Below are 7,084 nucleotides of genomic sequence, written 5' to 3'. Positions count from 1 at the left end.
TGCCAAGGCTATGGAAGGCTTTTAATACCACAACCTCTGTCAGAATTTAGACAAGGCCATAAACAAAATTCAAGTTCTCTCCTCGCTTCAGAGAAAAGTACATCTTTTTTGATGGCTCCTTCTTTCTACTGGGGTCACAGTCACAGAGATCCTTCATGTTGGATATTTTTTGACACAGTGCCTTGGCTTTCCATGCCCAAAATGTTCTCACGGACTTTTCAACCACATCCAAATTCCTTAAGGACTGAATCTGAGGTCAGAGTGTTACTTAAAGAGATTATCATTCTGTAAGTCTGCCATGTGGACTGCTTCCCATGTTGGACATTCCCTCCTTTTTAATTCTATTATTATTAACAGGCACATGATGCTATTTATATGATTTTTTTTAACATTTAATCGTATCTATATGCTCACTTTAACACATATGTTCCTTTAACTTTTTTTAAAAAATTATTTTATTTATTTGAAAGACAGTTACAGAGTGAGGTAGAGCAGGAGAAATAGAGAGAGAGAGGTCTTCCTTCTGCTGGTTCACTTCCCAAATGACTGCAAAGACCAAAGATGAGCTGATCTGAAGCCAGGAGCCAGGAGCTTCTTATGGGTCTCCCATGCGTGTGCAAGAACCCAAGCACTTGGGCCATCTACTGATTTCCCAGGCCATAGCAGAGAGCTGGTTTGGAAGTGGAGCAGCTGGGAATGGAACTGGTGCCCATATGGGATGTCAGCACTGCAGGCAGCGGCTTTAACCTAATGCACCATAGCACTGGCTCCCACTTGAACAATTAAGAGGGCATTTTACCACCTATTTTAATTGGATTTGGAGTCCCATGAAAACTTTTTAAACTGTACCCTTAGAAGTATGCCTGGGGGCCTGTGCTTTGGTACAGTGGGTTAAACACTGGAATGAAGTACCTGCATCCCATAAGGGAACTGGTTCTATTCCCAGCTGTTCATCTTCTGATGCAGCTTTCTGCTATGTCTAGGAAATCAGTAGAAGATGGCCTAAGTCCTTGGGCCTCTGCACCCACGTGGGAGATCTGGAAGAAGCTCCTGGCTCCTGATTGTCATAGCTCCAGCCATTGTGGTCACTTGGGGAGTGATCCAGCAGATGGAAGATCCTCTCTCTCTCTCTCTCTCTCTCTCTCTCACTCTCTCTCCCTCTGTATCTACATCTCTCTATAACTCTGTATTTCAAATAAATAAAATAAATCTTTAAAAAAGTAAGTCCATAGGACTGTATGCATAACTATACATCTTAACAGTAACAAACTTCCTCCTCCCTCTCTTATTCCTCCTCTCATCTTTTACTGAGATCTAGTTTCAATTGAGATATAATATATATATATATATATATATATATGATTAACCCTATGTTAAGAGTTCAACATATAGTATGAAGAAAAGAAAAAATTAAAGACAAAAAAGGGAGAGAACGATCCAATATGGGAAGTGGGATACACAGCAGACTCATAGAATGGCAAGTATCCTAAACAGCACTCTGGCCTCAGAATCAGCCCTTAAGGCATTCGGATCCGGCTGAAAAGCCCATGAGAGTATTTCAGGCATGGAAAGCCAAGACACTCTGGCAAAAAAAAAAAAAAATGACCTAAATGAAAGATCTCCGTGAGTGAGTTCCCAGTGGAAAGAACAGGTCTTCAAAGAAGGAGGTACCTTTCTCTGAAGGGAGGAGAGAACTTCCACTTTGACTATGACCTTGTCTAAATATGATAAGAGTCGGTGAACTCAAAAGGCTTCCATAGCTTTGGCAACTCATGACAAGAACCTAGGGTGATTACTGATGCCATAAGCAAGAGTGTCAATTTGTTAAGTCAACAATAGGAGTCATTGTGTACTTACTCCTCACGTAGGATCTCTGTCCTTAATGTGCTGTACATTGCGATTTAACACTATAACTAGTACTCAAACAGTATTTTTAACTTTGTGTTTCTATGTGGGTACAAACTGTTGAAATCTTTACTTAATATATACTAAACTGATCTTCTGTATATAAAGAGAATTGAAAATGAATCTTGATGTGAATGGAAGTGGAGGGGGAGTGGGAAAGGGGAGGGTTGTGGGTGGTGGGGGAAGTTATGGGGGGGAAGCCATTGTAATCCATAAGCTGTACTTTGGAAATTTATATTCATTAAATAAAAGTTAAAAAAGAAAAATAAATAAATAATAAAAATAACTGTTCCTCGACAATCAAGATGAAGGCTGTTCAAACTGTTGTTTCTCAGAGTGTCAATTTGACTTCTACAGCTTTTGTTATAGGAGTTCTATTAGTTCTTACAGATCTGGGAGAACATATGGTATTTCTCCCTTTGGGACTGGCTTATTTCACTAAGATGAAGTTTTCCAAATTAATCTATTTTGTTGCAAATCATGGCATTTCATTTATTTTTATGGCTGTGTAGTATTCCATAATTTATATATCTCATAATTTCTTTATCCAGTCTTTGGTTGATGGGCACTTAGGTTGATTCCATGTATTATCTATTGTGAATTGAATTGAAATAAACATGGAGGTGCAGATAACTCTTGTGTGCTGATTTCATTTCCCTTGGGTAAATTCCCAGGAGTGGACTGGCTGGGTCATATGGTAGGCCTATTATCAGATTTTTGAGGTATCTCCAGACTGTCTTCCATAGTGGGTTTACCAGTTTGCATTCCCATCAACAGTGAATTAGGGTACCTTTTTACTCACACATCCTCTCCAGCATTTGTTCTTTGTTAATTTCTGTATGAGAGCCATTCTAACCAGACTGAGGTGAAACCTCATTGTGGTTTTGATTTGCATTTCCCTGATTGCTAGTGATCCTGAACATTTTTTCATGTGTCTGTTAGCCATTTGGATTTCCTCTTTTGAAAAGTGTCTGTTTAAGTCCTTGGCCCATCTCTTAACTGGGTTTTTTGTTTTGTTGTTGTGGAGTTTCTTCATCTCTTTGTAGATTCTCGTTATTAATTCTTTATCAGTTGCATAATTTGTAAATACTTTCTCCCATTCTGTTGGTTGCCTCTTCATTTTCTTGTTTCCTTTGCTTTACAAAAGCTTCTCAATTTGAAGTAATCCCATTTGTTAATTTTGGCTTTGACTCCCTGTGTGTCTTGGGTCTTTTCCAGGAATTCTTTGCCTGTGCCAATGTCTTCTAGGGTTTCCCCAATGTTCTCAATCAATCTGATGCTGTCAAGTTGTAGATTAAGATTTTACTCTTTAATCCATATTGAGTGGATTTTTGTATAAGGTGTAAGGTACGGGTCTTGCTTCATACTTTTGAATGTGGACATCCAATTTTCCCAGCACAATTTGTTGAAGAGACTGTCATTGCTCCAGGGATTGGTTATAGCTCCTTGGTCAAATATAAGTTGGTTGCAGTTTTTTGGATTGAATTATGGGGTTTCTGTTCTGTTCCACTAGTCTATCCATCTATTTTTCTACCAGTGCCCAGCTTTTTTGATTATAACTGCCTTGTAGTATGTCTTGAAACCTGGTATTGTGATGCCTCCGGTTTTGTTTTTGTTGTACAAGATTGCTTTAGCTATTCGAGCTCTCCTGTGCCTCCATATGAATTTCAGCATCATATTTTCTAGATCTGAGAAGAATGTCTTTGGTATTTGGATTGGTATCACATTGAGTCTGTAAGTTGCTTTCAGAAGAATGGACATTTTGATGATATTGATTCTTCCAATCCTCGAGCATGGAAGAAATTTCCATGTTTTTGTATCTTCTTCTATTTCTTACTTTAATGTTTTGTAATTCTCATTGCAGAGATCTTTGACATCCTTGGTTAAATTTATCCCAAGGTATTTGATTTTTTTGTAGCTATTTTGTTTGGGATTAATTTTAGAAGTTCTTTCTCAGCCATGGCATTGTCTGTGAATACAAATGCTGTTGATTTTTGTGTATTGACTTTATATCCTTCTACTTTACCAAACTCTTCTATGAGTTCCAATAGTCTCCTAGAGGAGGCTTCTGAATCCCCTATATATAGAATCATGTCATCCGCAGTTAAGGATAATTTGACTTTCTCATTCCCAAGTTGTATCCCTTTGATATCCTTTTCTTGCCTAATGGCAATGGCTGAAACTTCCAGGACTATATTGAATAGCAGGGTTAGAGTGGGCATCCGTGTTGGCACTGGATCTCAGTGGGAATGCTTACTTTTCCCCATTCAATATGATCCTGGTTGTGGTTTTGTCATAAATTAAATTTGTTGTGTTGAGGAATGTTCCTTCTAAACCCAATTTGATGAAAATCCAGTTTTCATCATGACAGGGTATTGTATTTGTCAAATGCTTTCTCTGCTTTCAATGTTATTGATTTCTTCTCTAATTTTATTCCTTTTCTCCTACTAGTTTTGGGTTTGATTTGCTGTTGTTTCTCTTGATGTGCATAGATAGTTTATTTATTTGGTGTCTTTCCAGTTTCTTTATGTAGGCAGCTATTGCTATAAACTTTCCTCTTAACACGATTTTTGCTATATTTCACAAATTTTGGTATTTTGTATTGTTGTCTTCATTATTTTTCCAGAATGTTTTTATTTCTCTTTTAATTTCTTTTATGACACACTGTTCATTCAGAAATATGCTGTTCATTTTCCATGTGTTAGCGTATGATGTAGAGATTCTTGAATTGTTGATTTGCAGCTTAATTGCATTGTGGTCTGAGAAGATGCATGTATGATTTTTTTTTGAATTTGCTGAGACTCAATTTATGGCCTAGTGTATGGTCAATCCTAGAGAAAGTTCCATTCACTGGAGAAAAAAATGTGTACTCTGTGGCTGTTGGGTGGAAGGCTCTGAAGCTATCTGCTAAGTCTATTTGATCTATTGAGTGAATTAACTCTGTTTTTTCCTTGTTGATTTTCAGTCTGGTTGATCTGTCCATTGCTAAAAGTGGGGTATTGAAATCTCTCATTAGTATTGTATTTGAGTCTATATCTCCCTTTAAAACCCTTGTTCTTTTCAACAGCCAGGTGCCCTGTAATTAGGTGCATATACATTTATAATAGTCATATCTTCCTGTTGAATTGATCCTTTAATCATTACATAGTGCCCTTCTCCATCTCTTTTAACAGTTATTATTTCATTAACAAGACCTTCTTTTTTATTTTTATTAAAAAAATTTTTTTGACAGGCAGAATGGACAGTGAGAGAGAGAGAAACAGAGAGAAAGGTCTTCCTTTACAATTGGTTCACCCTCCAATGGTCGCTGCAGCTGGCGCACCATGCTGATCTGAAGCCAGGGGCCAGATGCTTCTCCTGGTCTCCCATGTGGGTGCAGGGCCCAAGCACTTGGGCCATCATCCACTGCACTCCCGGGCCATAGAAGATAGCTGGCCTGAAAGAAGGGCAACCGGGACAGAATCAGGCACCCGACTGGGACTAGAACCCAGTGTGCCGGTGCCACATAATTAATCTATTAATTTTCTGAATTCCTTTTCTGGCATATCCTTGATCTCTTCTTCATCAGCCTCCATTATTGAAGATTTTTATTGCTCCTTTGGGGAGTTCATAGAGTCTTCCGTATTCTTATTCCATATTTTTCCTTTGTTCTTCAGCATTTCTGGTTGATTTTATTTTAAAATTTATTTCCCTCTGCTATTGGCTGCCATGTGTTTATGCAAGTGAAATCATGCAGACCTGTCTCCTGGAGTCCTGTTTATTTCTAGATCCTGGTGGAGATAGGTACCAGGGCTTTGATGCACTAAGCCCTGCCTACTAGGGGCTGGGCTCTCTTCTCACTGATGTGTACAGTGATCTTGGATTTTTGAGATTTAGGACTAATCCTAGTTGTACAGCTTGCATAATGTGGAAGAAATCACTCTGAAATGTTGTGATCCTTTGGGGCATGTTGTGAGGTGCACCTCACAATTAATGGGTGTGTGTGAGGGATGCAAATGCAGAAGCCCTCTGCTTATGCTCAAAAATGTTAATTATCAATATGGCTTCTCTCCACTGGTTGTAAGTCCAGTTGTGGGTAGAGGGGAGACACAGACAGACCATGGTGTGCCAATTTCTCTGCCTGTTCTTCTACAATTTCTCCTTCTTCCTGCTTGGAGCTTCAAACATAGTTAACCAAGATTTCCTGCCTGCCTCTATCCACAGCTCTGTGGACTCACAACCTCTCCCCATGGTTCGCTGGTGGTGGGGGCAGCACCTCTTTGCTTATTCCCTCTGCAGCTCCTTTGCTGCACATCCACCACCTCCCCCTCCTCTTTGCTCCCCCAGTGTAGACCTGAGCAGTCTCTGGTGGAGTCCTGGGCCACTCTATGAATTTCTGGCTATTCTGCCACTGGCTTGTATCCTCTCTGCTCACTCACTATCCATTTTTTCCTATGCAACTTGGAACGTCCTGCTGCTATACCATCATCTTCCCAACACCCTGCTTCTTTTTCTAACCCTGTCACTCTGCTTTTCAAATAAATACATGTATGTTTAAAAAGTACAAGATACTATTCAAAATAGCAAAAAATACATAGGATGAAAATTAAGAAAAATGTGACTAATTTTATAATGAACTCTAACAAATAAAATTAAAAGAACAGAAAAAAACTTTTAAAATCAGTAAAGATTTGAATGGACATTTTGCAAAAAAATAAGTTTTCGATAACTATGTAAAATATCCTCAAAAACATTATTTGAAAATAGTGAATAAAACCTCCCTTCAAAATACACACTTCACATGCTGTACCATGGTTCTCTCTCTCCCTCTCTCTCTCTCTTGCTCCCTTTGCCTCTCCTCTCTGTGTGTAACTCTGACTTTCAAATAAATAAATAAATCTTTAAAAAATATGTCAATATATGTATTTATTCATTTGGGAGACAGAGAAATCCCAAACACTGGCTCACCACCCGATTGCCTGCCACAGCCAGGAACTTGACCAGGCTAATTCCAGGAGCTTGGAACTAAATCCACATCTCCCATGTAGTTGGCAGGGACGTAAGTACCTTTACCATCACCTGTTCTCTCCCAGGATGCACATTAACAGGAACTTGAACTCAGAAGCAGAATTTGGACTCAACCCCAGGCACTCTGACATTGGATGCAAGTGTCCCAAGTAGCATCGTAATTGCTTCATCA

The sequence above is a fragment of the Oryctolagus cuniculus genome, chromosome 19, assembly GCF_964237555.1.
Source record: "Oryctolagus cuniculus chromosome 19, mOryCun1.1, whole genome shotgun sequence".
Lineage (NCBI taxonomy): Eukaryota > Metazoa > Chordata > Mammalia > Lagomorpha > Leporidae > Oryctolagus > Oryctolagus cuniculus.
The sequence above is the reverse complement of the archived record's forward strand: the minus strand, read 5'-3'. Positions refer to the sequence as shown.